Source organism: Nyctereutes procyonoides, unplaced genomic scaffold (genome assembly GCF_905146905.1).
Source record: "Nyctereutes procyonoides isolate TBG_1078 unplaced genomic scaffold, NYPRO_anot_genome, whole genome shotgun sequence".
Lineage (NCBI taxonomy): Eukaryota > Metazoa > Chordata > Mammalia > Carnivora > Canidae > Nyctereutes > Nyctereutes procyonoides.
In genome coordinates, this window is record NW_026575140.1 from 71,606,288 (window position 1) to 71,621,625 (window position 15,338).

General features: G+C 37.3%; 1 protein-coding gene across 3 annotated transcripts in view; it reads right to left on the bottom strand.

The window, feature by feature from the left end:
• Positions 1-15,338, bottom strand: part of CADM1 (cell adhesion molecule 1) — a 327,476-nt gene that overhangs the window by 191,509 nt on the left and 120,629 nt on the right. The gene's annotated exons all lie outside the window — the stretch shown is intronic.

The window sequence follows — 15,338 nt, forward strand, 5'->3', positions numbered from 1 at the left end:
AAACTTGACAGGCTCGATCTCTATTACTCTGCAAAACATGCTAATAGGTTCAGTGTATTCCAAACAATCACACATGTGGACTTCCCTAATATGTCCATGCAGGACTCATCCTACCAGCTGAGTTGCATGTGTACCATAAGTTCACTGGGTTTGTTCCAAACCTGTTTATTCCAGTTTTGTTAATATAATTTCAAAATTAACTAAACAGTATGTAAACACAGGATACCATGTAAATCAGTGAATAGCAGTATAAAAAAGTTATTTTTTTTTTAGATTTTTTATTAAGAAAGTGTGCATGCATGCATGTGTGTGCGAAGGAGCAGCTGGGAGGTGCAGGGGAGAGAGGGAGAGAGAGAATCCCAAGCAGACTACACTGAGCACGGAGCCTGATGCAGGGCTCAATCTGACCACCATGAAATCATGACCTGGGCTGATATCAAGAGTTGGACACTCTACCAACTGAGCCACCCAGGTACCCTTGTTTTGTCATTTCTATAGAATTTAAGCAGACTGTTTGAAAGGAGTTCATAATGATGAGTCATTTAAAAATTATCACTGAGGGGATCCCTGGGTGGCGCAGCGATTTAGCGCCTGCCTTTGGCCCAGGGCGCAATCCTGGAGACCCGGAATCGAATCCCACGTCGGGCTCCCGGTGCATGGAGCCTGCTTCTCCCTCTGCCTGTGTCTCTGCCTCTGTGTGTGTGTGTGTGTGTGTGTGTGTGTGTCTATCATAAATAAATTTTAAAAAATTTAAAAATTATCACTGAATAGGTTGTAGGTTAAAGAACTGAAGAGTTGGGCAGCCTGGGTGGCTCAGCAGTTTAGCGACACCTTCAGCCCAGGGTGTGATCCTGGAGACCCAGGATCAAGCCCTGCATCGGGCTCCCTGCATGGAGCCTGCTTCTCCCTTTGCCTGTGTCTCTGCCGATCTCCCTCCCTCTCTCTCTCTCTCTCTCTCTCTCTCTCTCTCTCTCTATTTCATGAATAAATAAATAAAATCTTTAAAAAAAAAAAAAGAACTGAAGAGTTTAGGTGGAAGTTTAGTAAAAGCCTAGAAGGATGTGCACAGAGATGGCTGCACAATGTCTTTAAATTACTACTCCAAGCAGATATGGATTGGAGATCATACAGATTGCATGGTGGGTACAGTTTATGCAAGAAAGATGATAACTGGGGCACCTGGGTGGCTCAGCGTTGAGCATCTGCCTTCAGCTCAGGTCGTGATCCCGGGGTCCTGGGATCGAGTCCTGCATTGGGCTCCCCGCCAGGAGCCTGTTTCTCCCTCTGCCTATGTCTCTGCCTCTCTCTGTGTCTCTTATGAATAAATAAAAAAATCTTAAAAAAAAAAGAAGAAAAGAAGGTGAGAACTGCTAACTAGAAAATACCTTGACCTAACATCAAATACCAGAAAAGAAAAAATCTATATACAGAGAATGGATATAGATATAAATGTTAAAATAAAAAGCTGAAATATAACAAATTATAATTTGTTAGAACTTTGATTAGCCAACTACTAGTGTCAAACTGGACAAGACTTCTGTAACTTTTTAATCACCTCCTGTAAGCTCAGGCATCCAGAAACGCAGCAAAATTTTTGTTTGGGGGCCCCAGAGTTATGAGTATTTTCAAAATATCAAACCAAATATGCTAGCATGCCCATATTGCTATTCTTGCTTACACCAAGAAGCAATTGCCAGGACCAGAGTATTTAGAAATTCAGTCGCAATCATACGGGAGGATTTCACCTGAGTGGCCCACCAAGCCACCGTTAGCATGGACACAGCCATCTATTCATCTGGCACTTGTGAGAACACAGTAGATTTATACAAGAGGGCTGCTCCCAGCCAAGGAGCAGGACAAACCCACACATGGTATGGGTGTATTATCATCCAGATTAAGGATTCCTTTTTGCCAGGCCACATTTATTTCTTTCCCTAGGGTCACATGTTATCATAGAGCCCTCCACACAGATAGCACTGGCATCTTCTATACTCTACTATGATCATATAATGCATGCGCATTTGGAATCATCAGAAGCAAACACCACATTTCTCTGCAGCACAAAAAGACTTGCTATAAGCAAATTGCCTGTCTCAGTACCTCCTTGATAGGAAAAGTCAGGAACCTACTTAAATATTTATTTTTAATTCCTCTGGCTAAGATTCCGACATGCAAAAATACAAAATGCATAGCTTTTTAGTGTCAAGTGATGTCCAAAGCAACAGGCAGTGCATTTTACATGCAGGTCTTCTGTACCACATTTTGTAAGATGGTAAAGAGGGTTAGTCTTCTAGAGCCTAGAAGTTCACATCCCCTGGATTTCCTGAAAAAAGTCCCTTTCTAAATACAGCAAGTTTCTAATCTTTTTTTTTTTTTCCTTCCACTGACGACAAGATGCAAAGAAAGAAGCCTTCTCATGACCTAGGCTGTGTGATTTAACAAGTGGCACCAGAGTCGGAAAAGAGAGATCTCATCCAAAGAACAGATTTGTGGTCAAATTTCTTAGACCACATGTTTTTTCCAAATAGGTCAAAATAATTTACAAAAAAAGGAAAATGAAAAAAGAAAAAAAAAAACCTCCTTAAGATATCAAATGAGTAATACAGAGAAATTAGAAATACATAATTTGACTTACTCAAGGTCATAGTAAGACAATGACACACAGAAAGTACCTAAAATTACCTTCACCTCCAAAGTAATCTTTTCTATATTATTTCACCAGGAATTAATGTGAAATGGTCTGAGAAGAGCTGGGCACTTTTTTAAAGATTTATTTATTTGAGTGAGAGAGGGAGGGAGGGAGGGAGGGAGAGAGAGAGAGAGAGAGAGAGAGAGAGAGAGAGAGATAGAGAGAGAGAGAACATGAGCAGGGGAGGGACAGAAGTAAAGAACCTTCAGCCGACTCCCCACTGAACACAGAGCCTTTCTAGGGCTCCATCTCACAACCTTGAGATCATGATCCGGACTGAAATAAAGAGTCAGATGTTTAACTAACTAAGCCACCCAGGCACCCCAAGAGCTGAGCACTTTTAAACTATTTTACACGCAGTCAATCCTTCCTCTGAGTATCCCAGAATCCTGGCAGTTGAGATTTGGGATATTTCAGACCTCAGGTGGGCCACACAATGTTACTCTATATGCCATAGAAAACAAACAAACAAACAAAGAAAACAAAAGGCAATAACATACATAACCATTGTCAAAACATATTTTTAGCAGGACATTCTGGATACTGTTTAAAATGAAAGCAGATGAACAAGAGGTGCTGGTTGGACAATATATTTTCCCTTAAAAAAGCATCCAGTGCCCACATGAAAGCTGTCTTGGTGCACAGAAGTCCCTTTCTTCATTTACTTAGTTAATGTACAAAGTATGGACCTATAAACCCAATCAAGAGTTCTCTTCAATATGTTCTGTTTAAGTGGTAATTTAAGTTTTCTTTTTATTCTAATGATAAAACTGATGCATATTCATCATAGAAAACAAAGCAGAAAAGAATAAAGGAGCAGAGAGATCACAGGGATCCCATTGCCCAGAGTCAGTAAGCCAAGAAAAGGTTAACATTTTCCTTCATTCTCTGTTATTTTTCTGTATAGTTATAGCACATTAATATATGCATATATTTTATATTTTTAACATTGTTTTAAGAGTATTATTCAACAGTCTTTGATTTTAATTTTCATTGTTTCAATAAATTTAAGTCCATCCTCCTCTGTGAACACTACCATGACGGTCTTGGGGAAAAATAGATAATTTCTAGAAGTAAACATTTCCTCCGTCCGAATTTAAGTGATTCTTAATGGAAAATCTCCCATTTTCCATGAGATCAGCCATTCAAAAAACTAAGGCTTTGCTGTTTTTGTTTTGTTTTGTTTTGCTTGGTTTTCTTAAACACTACTTGACTCTCTTCTGGACCTATGTGGAGGTGGCTAAACATCTAGGGGAATTTCCTTCAATTAGTTATATGTACATGTTCAAAAGCACATGGACTATTACAGAGCATGTTTAATTTAGGAAAGTGCTTTGTTTTTTCTCACATTTCATTAAGCACTCCCCAGGCACCCAAGTGTCTTCATTATTACTAGAGCCAATTTTGTAGGGATACCTGAGCAAATCATGTTCCCTTGGAGTTTATTTCAGACCCAGCACCTCTTAACATTCATAGAGGACACAGCTGCCACAAACACCAATTCACTAAACAGTAGGACAGCTCTCCTATGTCTTACAGGAACATAATTGTGATCCCCATCATAAAGACACTTGTGATACTATTTATGTGTTCTTTAAAACACATAAATATGTGTTCTTTATTTACAATAATATCCACCTAGTCATTGTGAGGTCATACCTAAATTAGTCAATTTCAGAGAATTTTCCCCCCTGACTCTGACAAGTAACTTTTTAAAGCATCATGAGCAAACATTCATGAAGGCCATTCTGATGTTCACAGCAGCTGAGATTGATCTGTATGAAATACAAGAGCTTTTTATAAGTATTTCAATATATCGGATAACTTCTCTATTTGAAAGATAATTTGGGTGGTCCAAATAGTAGATGCACAGTGACGTGACAAGAAGACATCAATATCTCTCTCTTAATTTTCCTTATAACATGTTTTTGTTTATGCTTTTGTTTTCCTGTCTGTCCCTTGGTTACCGTGGCACTAAGCCTACAAACACTACAGAAACCACATTTGAGTGTAAATGAAACTGTATAATGACCTCGAGTGCAGCACTTTCCAACAGTACTCTCTGCAGTGATGGAAACGCTCTTGTCTGCTCTGTCCAATATTGTGGCCAATAACCATATGTGGCTCTTGAGCACTTGCAATGTGGCTAATGTGACTGAGGAACTGCATTTTTAGCTTCAGTTAACTTTAAAAAGCTGTAGGTGGCTAGGGGGTACCTCATTTCATAACAGCACCAGAGGATTGTGCCCTAGCACCTAGCAGAGGAAGCAAAACCTGGTGTTTATTTTGTTTTGGGGGAAATAGTAAGAATTTGTTAAATGAATCCTAAGAAGAGAGGCTCCTCTTCCTTAATAAGAGCATCATGGAATCACTGTAAGGAGCAGACTGTCCTTTGTAAAGAACTCAAAGGTTTCCGACAACCAAGTCTCCCCACAAAGCTGCCACCAAAACACAATTTCAACCATTCAAGCATGTATTTCCTATGGCACTTTTGCAACCCTTGGGCAAACCTGCAAAAACATTATAAAGGCTTTGACTATATTTTTTAATTGCTCTAGGATTCTACAGGAATGGTTCAACAGTTGTTTGGAGCAAGTAACATAGCCTGGACATGTAAGATTTCATAACCCTGCTTGCTTTAAGAAACTTGGCCAAGATGTATTGGTTAAAACATAGTCACAATTTTATTTTTAATTAATCTTTAAAACTGGGAAGAAAAAAATCACTCTCTTATGTTCAGAGAAAAGACAGCTAACAAGTCATAGAGTAAGTTAAAATACAACCTGCGACGCCACATAAAATCATGAACAAATTTAACGGCATACTGGCATCATGAAATCTCTAACCAAAAAAAAAGCACATTTGCATTTATACAACATTAACAACTGAAATAAAATTCAACTACTTCGCTCACAGATTTTGGATTTCATTAACATCCTTACAGATTTCACCTGTCTGCAAGCATTGATTAGCAAGAAAAAAAACCCACACTGTCTGATCAGCCTTCGGACTCAAATTTCAACTGAAGGGAGAAGCACGAGCAAAAATCGAGCTCCGCCACATTATTCTGAAATGCTGCCACAGGAGAAAAGGCATAGCACTGATTCCATCCACTTGCATTTTCTTTGCAACAAATCTGTCATTTACGACTAAGATGTTAAGATAGGACTTAGCCTTGCTGAAGTCATCTTCCTAAAAATGCAGATCTTCCAGCAGGCTTCAGAGCTCTGATCTCTTCCCCGAAGTTGCTCCTGATTCAAGCAGATAATTTTGCTCTCGTTAATCCAGTGGAACTGAATCCGTTCTTGGCACTTCAAAAAGAATTATGGAAACAAAAATTCTCCCACCAGAAAAGTACAGGTAAGTGTCCAGTCTGTTGATGGGTAAAGTGTTCCTTATATTGCCATGGAGCCTCCTAAAGCAGCAAGGATGACGTCAGAGCAGATGTATGGTTCAGAGGCCTCAATCGCAAAGTGCACACGTTATACAAAGACTCAGGTCCACAAAACACTGCACCTCCCTTATGGATGCTGATGTGGACTGAATGTCTCTATCATCCACAAAAATTCACACGTTCAAGTCCTAATCCTCCAGGTTATGGTGTTTAAAGATGGGGCCTTTGGGAGGTAACTAGGGTTAGTGAGGTTCTAAGGGTGCTCTCATGATGGTATTTGTGCCCTTGAAGAGACATCGGTGAGCTTGCCCTCTCTCTGTGCACAAAGAGGTCATGTGAACACACAGCAAGAGGGGACCCACCTACAAGAGGAGAGAAAAGGTCTTAAAATGAAGTCTATGTTGCTGGCACCTTAATCATGGACGTCCCAGACTCCAGAACTATGAGAAATAAATTTCTGTTCCTTAAGCCACCCAGTGTGTGGTATTTGGTTACAGCAGCCCAAGCCAACTAATATAGTTGCACCAACTTGGGTTTCATAGCTGGCTGCCCTGATTGCCCTATATACCCACCTATGAAAAGAAGAATTGAAAATACCCAGAGTGAATGTGCAAGTGTTACCACACCCTGGCTGTTAAAGAATTCAGAATTATTGGCTATTTAATCTACACTTAAAACTAATAAAGACTTCTGCTTCCTGTCAATATAGAGTAATGAGGATCAGATTCATCCTTTTACTGGGGAGCAAAAAAAAGAGAAAAGAAAGCAAAGCAAAGTGAAAAGAAAAGAGAAAAGGAAAAGGAAAAGGAAAAGGAAAGGAAAGGAAAGAAAAAGACAGACACATTGGTTTTCACAACACTAGACTTGAAGCAACAAAGGACAGCAATCCCTGAGAAAAGAAACAAATGAAAGGAGCCCTACTACTGCCCTGAACTTACTCTTTTTGGGTAGTTTCCAGGACACAGCCTAGGGAGGGGAAACAGGCAGAGACCAGAGAGAGAATAAAGCCCCTAGAGTTTGCAGGACTAAGAACCAGGAGGAGAGAGCTATGTAGAGGGGAATCCCAGAGGTCCACAGAGGGCCACTCTCAAGCATTCACAGAGTACTAATCCGTGCTTGAGGGTGAACAACTACCCAGGGTTGGGGGAAAAAGACAACATCTGAAACGTCAAAGGAAACAATGAGCCACACACACAAGAGTCTGGAAATAGTGTCTATTCCCACCAGAGAGAATGAAAACCTTACCATTTTCATAGATCAGAGTACTCAGAAAGGTACTGCCTCAGTAATGGAAATAATTAGCCCTAGATGAAACACTGCTCCAGCTCTGTTCAATAAGTCTTGACAGCAGAACCAAAAGTATCAAACTATTTCCAAGTAACATGATTTCATACTAGAACAAAACTCAAGAGTACATACAAAAAATATCCAGCACCAAATAACAACAACAACAAAAAATTCATGTCTAGCATCCAATCAAGGATTAGTAGGTATGCAAAGAAGCAGGAAAAAAAGATTTGCTTTGAGAACAAAATAAAAACAGCCCCAAATGATACAGTGACAAAAAAGGTAATAAAAACAAAACAAATTGTTAAGCTGAGGGATGACCACAGATGTGAGAAGTTCAATAATTCCAACCATAAAAACAAAGAAAATTATACCCAATCACATCATTATAAAATCGCTCAAAACTCGATACAGGAAAAAAAAACTTAAAAGAGGCCAGAGAAAAATGACATATTCTAGAGAGAAAAAAGAAAGATAAGGTTAACATCAGATTTCTTGTTAGAGATAATCCAAGCAAAAAGGCATTGGAAAAATGTCTTTAAAACTTGTAAATAAAATACCTGTCAAACTAGAATATCCAGTGAAATTTATTTCCAAAAGAAAAAAAAGTTAAATATTAAAAAAAAATTTTTTTAGACCTACGAAAACTGAAAGAATTCATTACCAATAAATCTGCATTATAAGAACTTGTTTAAAAGTTGTCAGTTGTTTAAAAGTTGACAAATGTTCCACACCATTTGTCATTAGGGAAATACAAATCAAAACCATAAGATACCACTTTACACCAGTTAGAATGACTAAAATTAATAAGACAGGAAACAACAAATGTTGGCAAAAATGTAGAGAAATAGGAATTCTCTTGTACTGTTGGTGGGAATGCAAGCTGGTACAGCCACTCTGGAAAAACAGTATGGAGGTTCCTCAAGAAGTTAAAAATAGAGCTACCCTATGGCCCAGCAATTGCACTACTGGCAATTTACCCCAAACATACAGATGTAGTGAAATGACGGAACCTGCACCCCAATGTTCATAGCAGCAATGTCCACAATAGCCAAACTGTGGAAGCAGCCGGGATGTCCTTTGACAGATGAATGGATAAAGATGTGGTCTATATATACAATGGAATATTACTCAGCCCTCAGAAAGGATGAATACCTACCATTTATATCAATGTGGATGGAATTAGAGGGTATTATGCTGAATGAAATAAGTCAATTGGAGAAAGACAATCATCATATGGTTTCACTCATATATGGAATATAAGAAATAGAGAAAGGGACCATAAGAGAAAGCAGGGGGACTGAGTGGGGAAAAACTAGAAAGCAAGACAAACCATGAGAGACTCCAACTCTGGGAAACAAACAAAGGGTTCCAGAAGGGGAGGAGGGTGAGGGAAGATGGGGTAAGGGCATTAAGGAGGGCACATGATGAGATAAGCACTGGGTGTGATACTATTTGTTGGCAAATTGAATTTAAATAAAATAAAAATAAATAAAAATCTTATTGGAAAATAAAAAAAACAAAAACAAAAAAGTTGTCAGGGAAAAAGAAAAGGATATTATATGGAAATATGGGTCTAAAGAAAAAAAGTACACCAAAAATAGTAACTACACAGGTAAATGTATAAGCATATTCTATAATTAAAAAAAAAAAACTTTAAATACTTATCTAAATTGTTTTAAAAGCTAATGAGTTGACCAAACAAAAACAAATGTGTTGTGGAGTTTATAGTGTATGTAAAAGTAAAATGTATTACAAAAGTAGCACATAGGCTAAGAGAGAAAAATAGAAGCATACAATGTGAGGTCTTTATACTACACAGGAAGTGATAATTATATCATTTGCAGATTGACAAGTTAAAGATGTATATTATAAACCCTAAAACTATCATGAAAATGTTTTTTAAAAGAACTGTAACTAATAAACCAACAGAGGAGATAAACTGGAAGTATAAAAAGTACTTAACTCACACAAAAAGCAGAAAAAGAAAAACAGATGTGACAAATAACCAGCAAGATGAATTAGCCAAAGCTTGTCAACAACCATATTAAAGGTAAATGGTCTAAATACCCCAATTAAAAGGCAGAGATTGTCAGATTGAATATTTTTCTGAAAATGCAAGCCCCAATTTTATACTTATACAAGAAAATCACTTTAAGTATGAAGACACACATAAAAGTACAAAGAAAAATACATATCACACTGACACTACAACCTAGTATAAATACTTCCCATTAGCATTGTTCTTCTTAAGTCTGATATACATCAAATGTAAAACGAATACAGATGATATTAGTCAAGGAAAGTATGAAAACTGTTCACTTGAAGTTTATTTTTATATCTTTTGCCAAATCATCACTAAACATATAATTCATTGTTACAAATGTCTCTTAGTAGGATCATATAATATATTCTTCACAGAAATCAGTGCCAGGAAAATGTCTACATTCAATGTGAATTCATGTCCTTTCTTTAATCAGATAAGCATTATATGAGCCAAAGTTTTCCCTTTATGTCTTGGCTAACAATCGGAAAGCTCAATGTTCAACTTAGTGCCAAAGTCTAAAAATAAATCCATCCCAGGCACTTAGCAGGTTCCTCACTCTAATATTCTAACTGGTTTTCAACCTCTCCTAAAATTATTTCACTTGCATTGTAATATTGGAAGCTACTCTTATTTTTTTAAGAGTTGTATTTTGGGGGCACCTGGGTGGCTCCGTTGGTTAAGCATCTTGGCTCTTGATTTTGGCACAAGTCATGATCTCAGGGTTATGAGACTGAGCCCCACATCAGGCAACCAGCTTTGAGATCACTATGGAGTCTGCTTGGGATTCCCTCTCTCCTTCTCCCTCTGCCCCTCTCCGTGCTTGCTCACTCTCTAAATAAATAAATAATTAATTAAAAAAAATAAGAGTTGTATTTTATAACAAAGAATACCATGAATCAAATATGAGTATTTGCCCCACCACATATAAGATGTGTGAATTAAATCAGAGAGGTTGAGTGACTGTCCTGAAGTTCTGCTTTATACCATACAATTAGAATTACAGTGGTCACTTTGTCTCCCTGTCAACATTTTAAAAATGTGAAAGTCTGCAAATTTAAAAACATAAAACAAGGCTAAGTTAATATTAAATGAAGTTAAAGTATTATCAAAATCGATGGATAATTTAAACCAAAATTTGATCATTTTAACAAAATTTAAAAGTTAGATGGACCTATACAGAACCCTCAGTCTATTCTAAGGGAACAATAAGGCAACCAGCCAGATTTCAGGACTCTGAATACAGAAACAAGAACAAGGAAAAAACAATGGTACTCTCAGGTGAGTGTGGAAGAAAAAATGCATAATCCAAACCAGGCCTAGATTTGCAGAAATATTAAAGACAGACCCTCAAAGGCTTGTGCATTCAGGTATGCGTTTGTTACTCCTTTGATTATCAATTAATATTTCTGCATAAGAGGAAAGAAAAGGAACATGGGTACAAGGACATAAATTGCTCTGATATTTTATCAAATGCAGAATTGCCCTTAAGCAAATCTACTCCAGTCCCCGGCATTCTGCTCCAAGCAGTGAGGATTCTTCCTCTGGCCTCAGGCAGAGCCTTCCTTGTAAGAGTCATCTGTATTTTAGTATTCCAACTGGTCAAAGATAACTGCAGCCTCAATTTCACAGGAGTGAAAGAACTACATAGTCTTTTCTATTAGATGTAGAGAGCAGTGAGTTACACAATGGGAAAAAAAATTCAGATGGTACATAGGTGGCACATCAAGAATATGGTCAATCAAGTAAGAAAGAGGGAGGTACAGCTGTATATGTTACAAAATGTTTCCTAAAAGAGAGGAGTGGTTCATCCTTTGGGTAAGCATCTGACTCACCTATGTAACTTAAAAATGCAGACGCAGAGCTTTATCTACTAGAGACTATACCAGTGGGTGTCTGACATAATCCCACTGTGAGAACCTCCAATGTTAGTGTCATTAGAAACCAGGATTTTTGGCATAAAAACAAGTGAGAATACAACTGCATGACTTAAGTAAATGTCTGACTTTAAGTAAAAATTATATAGACTGAATTGGAATATGGAAGAGACAAGATGAAGTCATTATGCGTTTTATCTTCAAGACAACAGCAAAATTGTATTTCTGAGCTCTGTACATTAAAAAGATCTAAAAACGATGATCTATCCAAAAGCAATAAGCATCCTCTAGTGACCAGATTATGGTTTCTAAATAACATTTCCCATTAAAAGGAACAAGCTCCTAGAAGAAATAGCCTATTCTAGGTCTGAGGAAGAAAAACAAACATTATAAAATGAACCTGGAATCTCTTATACCTGGAAAGAAGGATGTTAACAAAGATGCTAAAATCATGGTGAAGGGTCTCAGGAACCAACATGAAGAAGCTCCCATGGCAAAAATAGGATCATATGAGCATCAACAGAATAATAGTTGTAATGGATTAAAGTATAACTATGTTCAAAGCTATGATTTCAAAAGACTAAAAGAAAATAAAACCTCCATGACAACCTGTTAAGGGTCCTAGAAAACCATTTTCAAAGTTAGTAAATAAAGGTCAAAAATGAATCCTATTATCTTTCCCTGTATCTATGGCACCAAGAGGTAAATAAAGGGAAGTTTCTATTCCTGAAGGAAAGGCAGGAGAGGAGTATCACTTGGCAGCCCCTATCCTATTAAAAGAGTGAATATAACTAATGATCTTCAAATAGTTACTAACCTCACACACAGAGAAAGGTACAGACATTATGTGCCAACCTATGAAGTATTCTTACTTTTCATAACACATCCCCCGCAAAACCAAAGTCAACCCCATATCAGATAAGACTTTTAGTTTGATTTACTGGAGATTAATAAATAAAGAAACATGTTAGATAGCATCATAAGGCTACAATAAGCCAAAACAGGTTTCAGGAAACTCTACAGGGACATATAATATAGTCCAGTTTGCTTAGCAAACTTTAAGAGAAAAACAAAAAGGATAGAAGAAGTTCTAGGTTAAAAGAGACCATTCAAACAAACAAAAAGTTTTGCAAAAATAAGATAATTATAAATTTTGAATACTGGCTATTATTGACCCTAAGGAATTATAGTTAGTTTATTTATGTATGAAAATAGTTTTGTCTTGCTTTTTTTTTTTTTTTTTTTAAGAAAGGCAGACTGCCACATGCAGTGCCTCATTTGGATGTCTGGAATCTTGGAATCTTGACTACCCTATAGTCTCCTACAAATGGACCTTGAAAGCTTGTCTGGAGGTTCTAGCAGGGGAGCACAGCTACTCATATACCCTTGTTCAAAGAATGGTCTTCCTCTATCAGGGAAGATTATCCTCCTGGAACAAGCATGCATGCAGCTTTGGGAGGGATGCACATGGTGCAGTAAGGGAAGAAGGGGACACCCTGCCTAGCCAGCCAGATCAACTGAATCAACCCTGGCAATCAATGGGGTGACAGATGTCATAGCCAGATCACCCTCACATCCAAAAATAGTATCTTTAAAAAAAAAAAAAAAAAGGATTTTGCCTTTTAGAGAAATGCACTGAACTCTTCATGGATGAGGATGAGATGATATAATGTCTATGATTTGCTTTAAAATGATCCACTGGGGAGAAGGAGGAAAAATGGGTGAGTTATAGATGAAATAAGATTGGCCAGGAGTTAGTTATTGAAATTGAGTGATGGGAACATGAGAGTCCAATACACTATTCCCTCTGCTTCTGTGTGTTTGACATTTTCCAGAGTAAATGAACAAAATGTCACAAGCAAAAACAAAAAATACAAAATTATGTCGATGAAGTTCAAATCTGGGTTATCTCTGAGAAGGAGAAAAGAGTAGTAATTTTGATAGGACACGAGGGAGACTTCTGGGTGGCAGCAAAATTCTATCTCTACCTGAGTAATGGTTATTCAGGTGTTTATTTTGTGATAATCACTGACTTGTACATTTATAATTTGTGCAACTTTCTGGTGGTCTACTTCGACCAAAAAACAAGTTAAGATTAGTCTGCAGAAATCTACACTATATAAACATAGGAAATGTATTTGATAGGATGGAAGTATTTAATATCTTGTAATGCATAATACATGGTGTTTAAGAAATTTATGGACATTGATCAAAAGGAAGATGACAATGTGCTGTGAATGTTGTGTTGTGGCCTTTAATCTTACAGGAACTAATCATAAGACAGAGATTCCTAACAGAACCAGGACATACATATTAAATGCACAGACTATGCTAATAGCAAATACTTTCGAAGTATCTATTTTGTTAGTTGAGTTAAAAGGTGTTTATAAAATCTTTTAAGTCTTCTTTCAAATAAGATATCCTTTCAACCTGTACTCACAATGTTAATTACATTCATTTTTACTGATTGACTAGCCAGTATATGTTTATTGGTATATTGTACAGTATAAAGATGAAATTACTGTATTGTACATAGATGAAAGCAAGCCAACAGGTAATTTACTCTGAAAAAGCCACAGTCAGTTGAGAGGTCATGTTGCTAAATGGTTGGAAGATCTTTGGTCTCAGTAGTTCAGAAATCCTTGCTTACCTACAAGTTGTAGGACAGTAAGTGCTTTCTTTGTGCCTTAGTTTCCACATTTGTAAACAGAGTAGCAATATTATTACCACTTTCGATTTCTCTGAGGATTAAATGAGATAGAACTCAGTGCAGTGCCCAGCCTACACTTCCTATTCATTAAATATTATTCTGTATTTACTATTGTTATAAAGGATCCCTTTCCTAAAATGATAAGAGATCCCCTTCCTTACTTTCAAAATGCTCCTCTCAAAAGAAGCATGATGAAGAAAATTGCAAAATACAGGATGCTGCTGACACAGGTTCTGGGGAGGAAAAAGGCATGTTTTATTTCAAATAAAACAAAACAATAAAGAAGGCTATGACACAGCACAACTGGATGGCTAAGAATTCAAAAGCAAGATACCAGAAAAATTAAAAATCAAAACCTAATTGTTGTAATGGTTTCAGGCTAAAAAAATAAACTGCTTTTAAGACTTGAAAGTTGACTGGGCAAGGCAGATTTTGAAGAAATTATTCAACAGTCATAAACTGCAAGTTGAGAAAATAAGGTCAGGCTGTACAAAAACCCATGGGAAACCCACCTGAACCAGACGGCCACAAAAAATACATTAGCTTTTGTCTGAAACAGGTGTCATTTACCTGTGAATGAAGAAATTGTGCCAGTCACTGGGGGATCTCTTCAGGTAATTCCAGATGACAGTGGTGGCCCTGGTCTCTCTCTAAGGCTCCAGAGCCTCTCAGAGCCCACAGGACTTTTAAGGTACTTAAATATGTGGTATATTTTGACAACAGCATGTTTTATAAGTCATTTGTCATCAGCAAACTTTAGACAAGGTTAATGAAAGTTCTGTCACTTTAATGTCTAGCCGGCTTTAAATTACAAATGTCATGCGCCATGACTAAAGAAAGGGCACCGCAATAATACCATAAACCATCATCTCCAGGGACATACAGGTAATTGCATAGCTCATTAAAAAACTGTTTTAATTATTAATTGACCGTGTCAGAGTTGTCCTTTGAAGTCAATTTTAATTTTTTTTTTCCTTGCAAGCATTATGATTTCAAGCTGACCTAGAGAACTTTGTGTACCACCTAAAAAACTGCCAGCAGAGGTTGCTAAGGAAGCTCTCCAATACCGAAAATTACTTTCCAAGTCATTTGCACATGATCTGCTTATTGAGGGGAAGGAAAGAGCTGAACATTTTTGGAGAGGTTTGGTGTAATTCCATCACTTTATAGAGATCACAGAACAACAAAGAGAATCTAAGTGTGGTGGAAAGAGCAAGCACTTGTCTTTTTTTTTTTTTAGCACTTGTCTTTTTAAGTTTTCTTCCATGAGGATAGAATGCCAAACAATGACTTTTGCAGAAGACCACAGGACAATCTGATCAGGGCTTAGCTGAACT